General features: G+C 36.8%; 1 protein-coding gene across 2 annotated transcripts in view; it reads left to right on the top strand.

Annotated features, from left to right (window-relative positions):
• Positions 1-12,746: 12,746 nt before the first annotated feature.
• LOC131431423 (potassium voltage-gated channel protein Shaw-like) overlaps positions 12,747-15,337 on the top strand; it is a 254,602-nt gene continuing 252,011 nt past the window's right edge. For both annotated transcript variants that reach the window (XR_009229674.1, XM_058597123.1), the window contains exon 1: positions 12,747-13,631. The gene's annotated coding sequence lies outside the window, so the exon portion shown is untranslated. The remainder of the gene's footprint in view (positions 13,632-15,337) is intronic.

Below are 15,337 nucleotides of genomic sequence, written 5' to 3'. Positions count from 1 at the left end.
TCTGCTGAAAGTCCACGCATTCCGAAACAAACTAATGAAAACGAATAAACAACTGCACAAGTGGTAAGAGAAGAGTGTAAACAGCAGGACGCAGCCATAAAAATTGACAGATTCTGAACCATTGCGAAATGTCAGCGGTTTTTTGTTGCGTCCATACTTTCTGGGACAGTCTTTATAGAATCGATGTTCAAAATAAAGTTCCAAGTTCAGGATTTAGTTTCAGAATTCAGGGTCAGAACTCAGTTCCAAAATTCATTTCTAAGTCCAGAATTCTTTTCCAGAGTCCAAGTCCAGGATTCAGTTTCTGGTTCAGTATTCAATACCAGAAACCAGGCCCAGAACTCAGTTCTGAAATAATGGTTCTGATGTTAGTTCCAAATCCCAAATTAAGTTTTTGATTCCAGATATAGAACTCAGTTCCAGAATGCAGTTTCAGATCCAGAATTCAATATCAGAATTAAGTTCCACGTTCTGAACTCCAGTTCCAGAATCCTGAATCAGATTACAACTTCAGAATCTTAGTCCAAAGATGCTCATTCGAGGGGAAAATTCCAGCAATATTGTGAAATATTTCGATGATTTTAATTAATCCGCTTTTCGTTATCATTGAGCTAAATCCCAAACTTGGTTGGTAAAGGCAGAGTAACGCGTACCTGAAGAAACAAAATAGACATTGAGGTCCAAGAAACTTTTATCGCTGCCTCCTCTCGTCATCAAACGCAGCATTTCCGTATCGTCGTGCTTGTAAATCACTTTAGCAGATGGAATCGCAAATTGACCACGTTCTGGTAGATGCACGACACTTCTCTGACCTTATCGATATCAAGACCCATCGCACAATGGCCAATCGCTTGCCACATGGCAAAGTTGGAAGTTTGTTTGAACACCCTTTTTATTTTTAATAACATTCTATACTATTCACGCTTGGAAAATTTACATTCTAGCTCTAAATTTAATTTGTTATAATAATTTTTCAAAAGTAATTTCACACATCGGCATTTTAATTTTTTTTTCAAAAAAAAAAAGCGGTAACAATTTTCGTCTCTTTGAAGCTTCAAAAGTTTTGGAAAAAAATGGTAGTTCTTTTAATTCCACTATGAACTATGTTTAACTTTTTCGTTTTAATACCAACGTAGTTGTGACGAACATGTACCAGTATTTCTAATGCTATTTGCATTCATCCTCAGTGTATCAGTTTAGAAGTCTTTTAAGTTAGTATTATAAAGAAATAGTTAAAAATTCTTCATAGTAGTATTTAAGGGAACTTTCCATTTTTTTTTCAAAAACGGTTTAGTTTCATTCCATCAACCACTCTATCCTCAAACATTGACCAAAAGTTGTTTAAAATACAGTAAACGAAGTCATTTCGCCAAAAGTCGTTTCACCGATCTACCGTCGGAAGCGGCGACCACTTGCATACAAACCTGTAACCGCCTCGTTGGCCCGGTATATTCAAAACTAGCACACGAGCGAAACGATATGGCGAAGCCGCTTTCGATAGTTTTTCATTTGCACTCAGTTATCGGGAAATACCGCAAACATTTGTCTTTTGTATACTCTGATGAAGTCATCAAGTTTTTTTTGGGAATTTTGTTCTGAAGATTATGAAATAAAAATAAAATGAAAGAGAGAATAAAAAAAAGTCTTTCTGAATTATATCAGAAGTACGATTGTAGTTCAACAAAACGGGAGTAAACATTATCATTTTTCATTTGTCTTTTTTTTTCAATCAATTCCAATAACGGTATGAAGACTATTCACAAAATTCGGCGAAATGGCCCTGTTGGCGAAATGGCGTTCGGCGAAATGACATTCGGCGAAATGGCTTTCGGCGAAACGGCTTTCGGCGAAATGACCTTGATCCCTTCTGACGACATTTACCTTAGTTTCAAAGTATTAAATTGATTGTAACACATCAAACGATCGGTTCGGTCCTTATAGTTCGCATGCTGTTCTTGATTGTTGACAAGAAGAGCTAAGACAGAAAACTTATTCATTATTTAAGATCAACGCTCTTTGTTATTCCGCATGTTTTTTTTTTGTCTTCCAAGCATAATAACAGTAGCAGCCGTACCTAGAATTTCATTTCTTGAGGGGCCCATAGATAAAAATTAAACATCTTATTGATTTCTTCGTGCTTTGAATTTGATTTATTTGATTAAGCATTCTCATATTTTGAATGTTGTTTTGTTTTTAAAGGGAAGAGGTCGATTTTTACCTTTCTCATATTGTATTGTTCTATAGTCCGGACTCGACTTCCGGTTCCGAAATTATAAAGTAATGAGGTACTTCAAATTCAAGAGTAAGCAAATATGTAAGAAGGAGCAAATACTTTATAAGCTAAAGCAGTAAGCTGTCTCAGTTTGTAAATTTGGTTGATTCTATTTCGAACAAATTTAATTCAATCATAAAAAACTAGAACCGGAAAAAGCGGTCTAAAATTTGTAAATAAAACATCTAAACTAAACTAATTGCTGGCCCATGAACTTTTCAACGGATTTAGATTCTACGCTGCTTCACTTTATTATGAGATTGTTTCTCGAAAAGTTTATAGCAGTGAAAAAATTCAATTGTTTTTCGAAATTGTGTAAAATAAATGTAAAAAACATTTCATTCAAAATTTTTGTATAATAAGTTGAAGTTTATTGTATTACCTGCGAACTATGAAAATTTCATTCGAATATGTTTATATCCTAAAGTATGGCATGATTTTATTGAAAAAGTGACGAAAAATTTTATTCCACGATAACTTTTTGGAGAAATTCTTTTGGAAAGTCATTTTAATGATCAAATAGAACCGAATTATACATACTTGACCAAAAAATAAGTATTTTCTTTTGGAAGTTTGATAATGCTTTATCGGTAAAACATATCAATTTTAAATTTCAATATTGTCAGAAAGAATGTTCGAAAGTTCGAAACAATTCAAATAGTGGAAACAGTAGTTAAAATTTCTCTCACTTGGTTACAATAGTAGCTAATCAATTTCTAAAATTCCCCTAAATCGAAAAAAAAAAACATTTCTTAAAGCCTTCTCACAATTGACCATTGCTCCACCCTAATTAGAGTAACACAGTAATTAGAGTTCCTTTCCTCCAAGGAAAAGGGTAACAACGAGGTTCAGTACACACTTAAAAAAAATCGTCTAAATTTTTGTCTTCATAGATGCACATAAAAGGAGCCTTGAAATTCACTTACATTTACAATTCAAAGCATATAAAAATAAGTCATATAATTGACTTCACAGTTAATTTAGCTAAAGTTAACTTAGATACAAACACAAAAATTATTATTACATGCTAATATATGTAATATGGTGTCATCACCGAAGAAATGCTTGAAGTCACGTCAACCGTAAATTTCATTTTTTTTTTCTTAGAGTGTATTTGAATAACAAAATTTTCAAGGTCCAACGAGAGATTGATAGTACCTATTATTTTTCTCCGGGCAGAACATGCCTAAAGCCCATATGGAATCCAACGCCAAAAAAACTTAGCCAATTTACCCCGATCCAACTTCCGGTTCCGGAATTACAGAGTGATATGCACTAAAACATGAAAAAAATCCCTCACATTCCTCAGAGACGACTGTACCGATTTTCACAAACTAAAATTCAAACAAAATGTCTTAGGATCCTACAGCTTGAATTTCATCCGGTTCCGGAATTATAAGGTAATTTGTGAAAATTTATGAGAAAATGTGCACTCAATTTTCTCGGAAATTTCTCAACTGAATTTTACTAAGTTAAATTTTGAATTCAGTTGTCTAATGGTACGCCGTCTAGATGATGGTGTGTCAAATTTGTCCGCGTCCTTTGTCTCTTTTTCCAGAATGACGATTCGTCAGCAAAAAAAAATTGTTCTATTAGAACAATATGCTAATGAACCTTCAATTAAAGTAAGCTAGTGGTGAGCTCACTTCGTCTGCGTCCCCTGTCGCTACTCTTTTTTTAATTTCAAATAACGATTCGTCAGCAATGCTATTATTTTTTTCACATTTCATATATAATTTCCAATTTAAATGTGCTAATTTGATCAGTTACATACAGGTATCTACCGGGTGACGCCAATCGAGCACACACATTTCACTTATAAACTTACAATACTAAAGCTTGCTTCATTTAGAATTGGAACAAACTTTTGCTCATATTGTGGCGCTCCTGGTGGACGGATTTGAAAATTCTTGGCGCCCACGTGTCGGGAATTTTGTCAGCTTTACGTATGATTTTCGACATTCCGCAAATCGACTGTACTTTGTAAACAATCAACATGGAAGCCTAAAAAATTGTGCACAGTTTTTTGGAAAATCCATTGTGGTCTGCATCTAGGCTAGCTAAACAGCTGAAATTGCCCAGAAACATCGTATGGCGCATTATCAAACGGTATAGGGAAACATTGACGACTATTCGGAAGCCTCAAGCCAATCTTCGGAGTGGAATTGTCGACCGGAAACTGCGTGGTAAGATTTTGAGAACGATTAAGAGGAATCCTAATCTGTCGGACCGTGAGGAGAACTCGACTCCGGGAAGGAATCAAGTCGTATCGAGCTAACAAACAGATAAATCGGACCATAAAACAGAATAGTGTGGTCAAAATTCGTGCTCGGAAACTATATGACCAAGTGCTGACCAAGTTCGACGGGTGGACGCTGTTTTGGGATGTTCCAGCCAAATTTAAATTTATTTTGCCGACAAATTTGCAAGAAAATTTCTGATTCGGCAGGGCATTTTCAGCTGTGGCAAAAAAAACGAATGTTTTCGTTACAAATAAGAAAATGACATCGGAACTATACTAAAAAGAGTGTCTCCAAAAACGAATTTTACCTTTCATTCGATCCCACGACCATCCCGTAATGTTTTGGCCAGATTTGGCAAGCTGTCATTACAGCAAAGTCGTTCAAAAATGGTTTGCAGAGAAAGGGGTCCAGTTTGTTCCGAAAAACCTTAAGTCACCAAACTGCCCCCAGTTCCGCCCTATTGAAAAATACTGGGCAATAATGAAGGGGAGACTCAAGGCAAAGGGAAAGGTTGTCAAACACATCAATCATATGACGACCTGGTGGAATAAGATGGACGAAGAAGGTGTGCGCCGCCTAATGAGCCGTGTTACAGGAAAAATTCGAGATTCGAGAAAGATCTTGAATTCAATAATAAATAACTGAAATATAGGCAATTGTCTTTGTTCCAATTCTATCTAAAGCAAGCTTAAAATCAATTGGAGCGAAAACACCAGGATATCAGGGCATCTGAAGAACTTATGGAATGCTTCAATTTGGAACCCTTCTGGTAATGGATGCAACTACTCTCAGTGGAGAATGAGAAAACCAAATACAAATATACACTGGCAATTAGAACACATGGAATACAAATTTAATTTTGGTACAAAGTCCGCTGAGATTTTATTTATTCGTGCTTTGATGTGCAATTTATTATTAACATAAAGTGGAGTCCCAGTGGAAAATATTTGTTTTTAAGGGATCTACAATTTAGATATTACGCTATGTTGCAACGGAAGTACAAATATATTAGGAAATTAATTATTAATATAAAATACTGTTGACGCAAAATACATTATAAAATAAAAAACGTGCTTAATCCACCTAGCAGTGAGATGATACCTTTTTCTATCAATCCGCTTGTGTTTTTTGCATGAATATACTTCGGTGTTTCAGTTTTCATGACATTGTTCTAATGTCCGTCGTTTTAAATGGCAATTTGAGATTTCAATCACTCATTACTCTGTAATGTCGAAACTGCAAATTGGATCGAATTTGAATCCAAAAGTGTAACAATCGATTAAACATTCCATGATATGTCGAAGTAAGTTACACTTTAGAGTTTAGGGTAATTTAAGGTACTTCCAGAGCCGGTATTCTGTAACCAGCATAATCCAAACCGATTCGTATGGCCATATGACGAATAAATTACAATATTTTGAGTTCAACTTTAAAGCTTTTCGGGATTGTCATCTTCTATATCGCTTTGAATTTTAAAAATTCATCATCCTACAATTCCAGACACGGAAGTCAGAATTTGATAAAATTGGAAAACGATTGAGCTTTGAGAAACGATTCGATACTGGAACCGGAATTCAAAATTCGGTGTAGCCGAAGTCAGACAAATTCACCTGAGTAGCTGTATTTGTTTCAAAATGTTCGAAAATCAATGTAGACATCTTTGAATCGTAGTGCGAATTAAATTTTTGGGTGCCTTCCAAAACGAAAACTGAGTACAACCAAAACTAAATAAGTTTATTTGGTTATCGACTATCCAAATCTGCTAACTCGATAAACCTGATAAATATATATGTGAAATAGACAATTTCATACTAATCACCCTGTATCCCCCAACCGGATGTTGGATGTGACTGAAAGGCAATATGTTTTATAGAATCTTAAAACTTTTCATTTGAATCTTAGATGATTCTTAGATTTCATTTGAATCTTAGATCGGTTCAGCCATCAACGAGAACGATGAGTTACACAGTTTTAATTTCGTTTCACATATCATCCTGTAGTTCCGGAACCAGAGGTCGGAACCAAACATAATTCAGGAACCTTGTTTGGGAGCATACGACGTTTCATATGAATCTGAGTTTGTAGAAAACGGTTGAGTCATCTCCGAAAAAAATTTAGTGAAATTATTTGTCACACACGCATTTGATGATCTCGACGAACTGAGTCGAATGGTATATGGGAGTTATGTTCTTCCAGCATTTATTGCTGTAAGTAGCTTAAATCAATATAATTATGGAATTGCTTTCAACTCGAAAATTCTGCCATCGTCTGGTTTACATATGTCATATTCGAACGGTTATGTTGCCAAAATCGAACCGTGCTAAAATCGGTCCGAGGCAAAATATCATGCTGTACACAGTCTTTTGGGTACTTAGAAACAAGTGTATTTAACAGTATAAACAAATCGTGTTTTATGTGGCTCCCAAGCATTTCTTTGACATACACACACAAAACTTCTAATGCTGGAATAGGGGAAAAAGTCTCTTACACAAAAATTTCGATATCTTCGTTAAAAATGGACGGATTTTAACAATCTATGGCTTGCTGGATAGGTATTACCGTGCGGAATCTAAGTCTGAAAATATATTCTGTTTTCAAGGTCAATTGTGACAGATACTGTCAAATTTTTAAAATTTTGACATAAAACTTCGTATAACTCAAAAAGTAAACATCTGATCTCAAAATCATTCAATAGCGTTCAGGGTGACGAGGAGACCTTTCATTTGCGACTAGTTTGATCAAAATCGGTCCAGCCATCTCTGAGATCTCGACCTCTTAGTTGACAACACACATACAGACACAGACACACATACACACACACGGACATTTGCTCAATTCGTCGAGCTGAATCGATTGGTAAATTACATTCGGCCCTCCGGGCCTCGGAAAATATTTCTAATGTTTGAGCGAATTCTATACCTATGTTTATAAAAAAAGGTAAAACTACATTAGCTAAATATCTCGTTCAGTCTATGCTTAAAATGGTACTTTAGTCTAACCGAAAACGTGGCACGGTTGTTTGTTTCTCGTATATCAGATGGAAGTGTATTATATTTAGTTTGACCAACAAAAAGAATCCGTCCTTGACCAAGGCTTGTAACTGCTCGAACACGAAACCAACTGTTACTACGACGTGTTGTTTGAGGATGGAATATAGTTGAAAACTGTAGGTTATGGTGAACTGTGGAGTTGTCCTGCGAAATACGAGTAAGTGACTCTGCTTACAAATCCGCCCAACTATTTTTGTTTGCTTTTCGGCAACAGATATAGTAAGAAGGTGAATATATGAGTCATATCGTGGCTACTGTAAATCTACCCGTATGCACTGGCATGTCCTTGAACTGATGGTGGCTTCACTTCACATCACTCATCTCATCAATTGATTTTCAATCAAAATAGCTATATATTTCTCTCTCGGTAATCGGTTACCTAGAGTTTAAGGAACAAAAACTAACATTTTGTTAGGAATTTACCAGGTCATTTCGACTTTTTCAAATCAGGCGCCTAACATTTCCATTTCTATAGATTGTTCCTACACGGAACGACCGAAATTAGCTCTGCGCCTAATTCGTATTACTGTTTTTGAATTAGTTGATTTTAACAACAAAATTTCCAAAATAACTATAAAATTAGTTAAAATTGAGAATTTACTTTGCTGAAAAAACTCTTATTTTTAGAGAATGTGTTTAGTTGGTGAATATCCTGGACACAAACCAGTAATATTTCAATCCAACACGAAATTCTCATTGACAACTAATTTTGTTATTAAAATCAGAAAATTTGTTTCTATTTATCTATCACCATCATTACTGAAGGACATCACAAAGAAAACAAAACTGAAATGGGTATTATTAACAAGTTTATTAGCCAAAAACTCATGAGAAGTGTCAAAGCAAAACAATCCATTAAAAAGTTAAAAAGGACAGTCTTATTGAAACTGCTTGAAAATTGTTTTGATGTTTTTCGCATGTGTTCGATATATCTTTATTTAAATTTCTGCACCGATGTGTAAAAATGTCGTAAACTGTGGAAATCGTATTTATTCAGAATTTGTGCGCATTTGAAGCGATTGTGCGTAATAATGGTTTTACGCGGAACAGTGAAGTGAAATTCGAATGTTTCACTCTAATTGTGATGAAGATTTTTTGTATCTTTAAACCTTCCGAGCTGCGCCGTCCGGTGTACTACTTGTATTCGGTTTTTGTTTTCCGAGTGCTCAAAGTTTTCAGTGAGAATGAAGAAAACAGTGATTTAGAAGAAAAAAAAATCAAAAAGATGTTTATGTTTCGTTTATGTCTTTTTCTCCAATACAACATCGTATTTATACCTGCCAATATGGAAAAGACAACCGCGTCTGAAAATTTTTCGGCAGTAGTGTGCCATCTAGTGGCTAGTAGTCATTACGGTGTTACCGTTTCGGTTACAGGGCGCCATATAGCTGCAGATTGCAGAAGCCAATTCAACCATTCATATTGGTTGAAAACAACATTTTATTTCCTTGATTCAACTAAAAAATTAGTTGAATGGAAATGAAATGTGCCTTAGCTAAGAAATGACAGCACGTTTAATTTGTGAATTCAACTAATAAAAATAGTCATTTCATCAAATATTTTATTATTATTAAGGGAATGAGAATAAAAAATCTAAATTAGCAAAAGTAAGAATTTTTTAGTTGTCTCAAAAAATAACTAACTAAAATCAGCAAATCAACTAAATTTTTCGTGAAAATGCTGATTTCGGTCGTTCCGTGATATAAAATAATTGTCCTTGATATCGCAAGATTCAGTTGGTTTCAAAACAATTCACTATTGTTGTGAGAATTTGAACTGTATCTTGCGTTTGTCACTTCTAAATAGAAATATTACAGCATAAAAGTGTCGCGGAGTTAGGCGTCGTCGTAATTATAATAATATACATAATCTATTCGTGTTGAGGTCGATTACACCTAAGCATTCAGACCTGCATGTGCGCTTTAAATGTAACCTTAGAAAAATAAAACAGTGAAAAGTTAAGCGGTTAGAATTGATTTAACGTCCTATAAATCGCTCAGAGCTACTCAAACATGTATGATTTTTTTTAATGGAATGCAAATTTTGCCACATGTTTCTTTCCGGAAATTCAAAACTTACAGTCAATTCAATAAAAGAACTCTAAAAGCAATCATTGGAGTTCAAAAACCAAATGGGCTTGCCCAAAACGCTGCCATACTGTGTCAGTAAAACGGTAAACTACCGATGTGAACTGCTCTGCACTGACGAGTTTAAGACGAAACGTAAAGATAGTGAAATTGGTTATGTGCCCTAGCACAAAATAAGGTTAACCCCTAAATAAAGATAGTACCAATGTGTAGCAAATTGCTACTATTGTTTCTCAATCCACTAACCATCATCTAAAACGGCTAGATGGTTGCATCCAGATCGTCATTGAATTGTTTCATCGATTCAACAGTTGATCAAAATCACGAAACAGGCTGAGACCGACACTCACGGAACACACGCATCACTCGTTAGAAGGCCGGAGACGCGTACCCTTCCCCGACACACACACCCCCCCATACAAACACACTGTTGTGCGGAAAATACCGAAAGCTTTGAAGGCATACAAAAAGGCTCGACCTCCATTAACTTGATTTTGGTGCTGCTGATGGTGCTGTTTTTGTTTTGCACAATATCAAGGAAAAAAATTGAGCACATTGATCACGTGAGCCGACTCCGTCTTACTACGCATTCACCCCACCCACGTTTTAAAAGCCGACGTTTCTCTTTCTCGTTCTCTCTCTCATGAGTTAAGGCTTGCCTGCACAAGGAAAAAGTTAACAAAGGGAAGTCATGTTCATGGCAAATCGAAGTAAGACGAATTCGATGGAGCATATAAAATCTAATATGTTTGCGTTAAATTCACTGAAGCGAAATGATTTCCGTTTTGCCGAACCTAATTTATTGTAGAAAATTTAACAAGTGTCTGCGGCATTTCGAAACCAGCAACGGTTAACTGCTTTGAACGCTCTTAAAATCTCTTCAACGAGCTCAACTTCAAAAGAAGAAAACTTTCGCAAACTCTTCGAACTCACAACAAAATCATGTAGCCCCAACCGGTAAAACCACAGCTTTAAGAGGATCTTCTTCATAAAATATTGCCATTCACTACTGATGGCATTCGGCGAAAGGTCGAGTCACCGAGAAAACCAGTCGAAAAGAAAATCTCACCCCACCCCATCCGAGCGTAATTCTTGTGAACTGAAAAGAAAATCAAAATATAACACAACACCGGTCCATGTTCCAGAGAGAGAGAAAAACTTTTTCGCAACGATTTCCTCGAAGGCTGAATCGGTTGAAACAAAACTTCAAACGCGTTCTACAGTATCCTGGCGGGCCGGGACGGACAGAAGGGAGAGAGAGAGGGACTAACGACCAAATGTGGTGTGTTGTCTCGGAGGAATAGCAGCTGCTCCACCGGCGAGATAGGCGAGGACCAAGTCAAAAAGGCTTCATGTGGCAATCCTGTAGGAAGTTTTACCTTCCATACTCTTTTTCGGTCAATAAATTATTAATCTCTGCGATAGGAAAACACATGACTGAATTTTTTTCTGTCTTTTTTCAAATCTCCGAGTGAATAGTAAGGAAACTCTGTTGATCGATATTTTCATGCTTTTGCGAGAGAGCGGGAGAGTGCAAAAGTTGGAGAGAATTTTCCTCCCACAAGGAGTGGTTCTTGGTGCTAACAAGAACGATGCATTCGTCCATGCTATCCACTCTGTAGGTCAGCATAGAATTATGCTGCGAAACCTACGGAAAGTTACTTTTGCTCTCACGCGACGAAACGTGCCGAGATTCTCGCACGTGGATGCGAGTATGCGCATACGCACAGTCATCGAACGAAACACAGTCCTACTATGGGATAGTAGAAGTTGGTCGTCAATACGAATGGAATCGGCCTCCAAAGGCACAGGTGTTCACTGCAGTGACGTACTGGCCACAAATTTCAGCTGAGCAGTTTTAGAAATTAATAGCAGAAAAGGTAAAGAAATTAGGATCGACTTTCTTCGAATTGGATTAAGGTTTGAGGAAGTCTTCAGTATGGTAAATAACAACCATGTTCAATTTTCGATCGTTTACTATACTCGTTTACTATAATTATGCAATTCTACAAAAATTATAGTACTTTGATTTTCATATCTCGGGAACGGTTACTTGTGAAAGGAAGGTCACTATGAGCGAATCCAAAAAACCTATCGAATTTTCGTCAAAAGTTGGCTTCCATAATCGAAAAAATAACTAAAACTAGCTACTCGACCGCATAAAACAAAGGGTTTGCTGTCGGATAGTTAGTTTTCAGTTTTCAGTTTTCAGTTTTCAGTTTTCAGTTTTCAGTTTTCAGTTTTCAGTTTTCAGTTTTCAGTTTTCAGTTTTCAGTTTTCAGTTTTCAGTTTTCAGTTTTCAGTTTTCAGTTTTCAGTTTTCAGTTTTCAGTTTTCAGTTTTCAGTTTTCAGTTTTCAGTTTTCAGTTTTCAGTTTTCAGTTTTCAGTTTTCAGTTTTCAGTTTTCAGTTTTCAGTTTTCAGTTTTCAGTTTTCAGTTTTCAGTTTTCAGTTTTCAGTTTTCAGTTTTCAGTTTTCAGTTTTCAGTTTTCAGTTTTCAGTTTTCAGTTTTCAGTTTTCAGTTTTCAGTTTTCAGTTTTCAGTTTTCAGTTTTCAGTTTTCAGTTTTCAGTTTTCAGTTTTCAGTTTTCAGTTTTCAGTTTTCAGTTTTCAGTTTTCAGTTTTCAGTTTTCAGTTTTCAGTTTTCAGTTTTCAGTTTTCAGTTTTCAGTTTTCAGTTTTCAGTTTTCAGTTTTCAGTTTTCAGTTTTCAGTTTTCAGTTTTCAGTTTTCAGTTTTCAGTTTTCAGTTTTCAGTTTTCAGTTTTCAGTTTTCAGTTTTCAGTTTTCAGTTTTCAGTTTTCAGTTTTCAGTTTTCAGTTTTCAGTTTTCAGTTTTCAGTTTTCAGTTTTCAGTTTTCAGTTTTCAGTTTTCAGTTTTCAGTTTTCGTTCCGTTTCGTTTACGATTCTCGTCGTGAGTTCATTTCGTGAACGTGTGTGCCGTCACAAGCATCTCTAGTTCACGTCACCGCAGTGGATTCATTCGAAATACGTTCTGCGAGAGAGGATTTGATCGATTTTCATCACGCTCTCAGGCTGCAGTTCAGGCCCTTCAGCAGAGCGGCAACGAAAGTCTTCCGTCCAGTAGTGTTCGAGTCGTTGTTCGCTTTGTACGCTTGCGGACGTCGTCGAGTGGAGTGAAGTGTATTCGAAATCAGTACCAACAATAGAACTTACCCTCGGACAGAGGAGGGCACTAGTGTGGTGTCGTCGCTTTTGTGTCGGGGGAACACTTCATCGAACTGGCGGCAACCATTCAGTGTGCGTAGATTCAGACCCACACGTGACCGACAGTCTCGCTGGCAGGACGAACTAACGTAATGTGATAGTGACTGATGACGGTTCGCGGGAGAATTCTGAGCAATGTACAGATCTTAAAGAGAATGTACGAGTGTTTTCAGTGAGGGAGGGGCTAGAAAAGAACACTTTTTCGTTCAAACACATTCTAACTAGTGGTGGAATAGTGCGTAGAATTTCACGGAAGGTGATGTGAATGTTAAGTGTTAAGCGATTGTGATTGTGACCCACAGTCGGCGGAAAATTTATGGCACGATAAGCATTTGAAGAAATAAGGATTTCTATTCCGTTGTTCTAGGGTTTAGAATATGGTCTTCAGCCGGTTGTGTGGATCTAGCGAAACAGTGTATTTTCTCGTAGATTGACGGCTCTGCCTGGTTTTAAATTGAAATGTGATTGACGTCGGTTCGGTTTTGTAGTTCATCCGCAGAACAGAATCTGTTGAGTACAGTTAAAGTGATTATTGAAACCAGAAAAAAAGTAAAACTGTGCTGAAGAATATGCAATTTGAATCCGACGGAGGAATTGTATTAGTTCGCAATCAACAAACGAGCGGTTAGAAAATGACCGGAAACTCGAGCCAACTCTTCAGCTTGGCACAATAAATCAATATTCGTGGCAGAAGGCTGTCATTTGTGTCGAAGGAAACTACCACCCACCGGTCATAGTTGGAACTAAAGTGAGAAAGGTTTGTCTCCCGCCGTTGGCCTTTATAATTCATTATTTAATTATAACGAAAATGTAGCTACAAATTAGAAGGCGAAAGACCTTCCTCAATGTCGAACTCCCAGCGGAACTCCGTTGAAGGAAATCACAAACTTGTTGGCTGGTTGTTCGTTGAGTTGATGGATGGCTGGATTGGTCGAATTCAACGTTACCCTACGAAAGGGTGTAGAAAATTGATTTTGAGTGCACTTTTTAACAGCACTAACCGGTTGATTGTTGATCGTACCTATCGTATCATGGAGCATCAGGTCGTTGAACGATTGCTGTATCCCATGAGGCATTTCGGTGTATTTTCCCGTGTACCAACCAACCGGAGCAATGAGCCTCCCGTGCTAACAAACCGACTGCTAAAATAAACAGAGCCTCCGGAATCCTCAAGGGTGTGTGAGTATTGATTTTACCGGATCCTCCATTGTACGCCTCCCTCCTTGTTTCGATGGTGTTGAACTTGGCTGTTGCCTGCCGTAGTAGTCGGCAATGATAGAACTGCAAAAGGCTTTTTCTCTGTATTATTTTTTTTCGTTTCCACTTGAGAGACATTAACGGAGAACAGGAACGATTCTGCCTTATCAACAAGTTATTCGGGTTGTAACAAATTGAAATCCGACGACGCTGCTGGAAGAATGGTTGTTTGAGGAATACTGAGGTGCTCTTGGTTACACGAATGAACAAGGAAGAAAGCCACCGAATGAAAGTGTCAGTGGTTTGCGAATGGCTCCGAGATCGTAAACTTTAATTACCTTCTATCCTGAAACAGAAACCAGCTAGAAAGTGCTAAGTCAGAGAAACACTCATTATATTAATTGGCTATTAGTTTGCGGTTGACAATGGGCGGTGATGTACTAGATTGGAATGGAATTATTTCACATGTCGGTAGTTGAGAACCTGTGGGCAATATAATGTTTCGTTGTTCATTACGGACTGAGTGGATTCAACAGGATTCAGACGAAAAGAATTTTATTGACGTGCATCCGTCTCACTTGAGGATGGGGCGCGTATTTAAAATTTATTACGAGGGAGAGTTTTTGATCGTGAATATTTTGAGTTGAACTGAAAGTTACAAAAACATTATTCCTCTATGTCACCGCAAATATCATCAGCAATACATAAAACCACCATACATGCCAAACGAGTGAGAACTACATCCAGCATTATTCAACTGGTCCTTTGCACCGTGGAAAAACGCGCTCAAATCTACACACCGGTGATTGCGGCCTAAGGGCTAATCTGTTTCGTGCACCCTTCGCATCAAATCAGTGGTAATATTTAGCAACGGAGAAATGTTTTTAATCAGCTCTTTTCAGAATCAATGGATTGACTCTAATGGGCCGTTGTCGATAGTTTTTACAGTTCAACTAGTCAAAAAATACGAAAAATCCTTCCTTAATCACTTATTGGTGTGTCTTTCACTTGTCCTTAAGCAATGTCATTAAAAACATATTGTTTTCTTCACGATAATTTCTGACACGAATTTGGACAGACAGAAATTCATTCAGTTTGATTCGGTGATTTAACAAAAAAACACATTCTGAAACCAAAAGTATCAGCAGTAATACAATTGAATTTGAATTCTAAATTTACTTTCTGAAAATATGTGCAGATAAAAAAAACCTGTTTAAATCCACCTAGTGGTGTAATGATGCCTTTCTCATATCAATCATACTATCA

The sequence above is a fragment of the Malaya genurostris genome, chromosome 2 (genome assembly GCF_030247185.1).
Source record: "Malaya genurostris strain Urasoe2022 chromosome 2, Malgen_1.1, whole genome shotgun sequence".
Taxonomy (NCBI): domain Eukaryota; kingdom Metazoa; phylum Arthropoda; class Insecta; order Diptera; family Culicidae; genus Malaya; species Malaya genurostris.
Note: the sequence above shows the minus strand (reverse complement) of the source record. Positions and strands in the feature narration are given on the sequence as shown.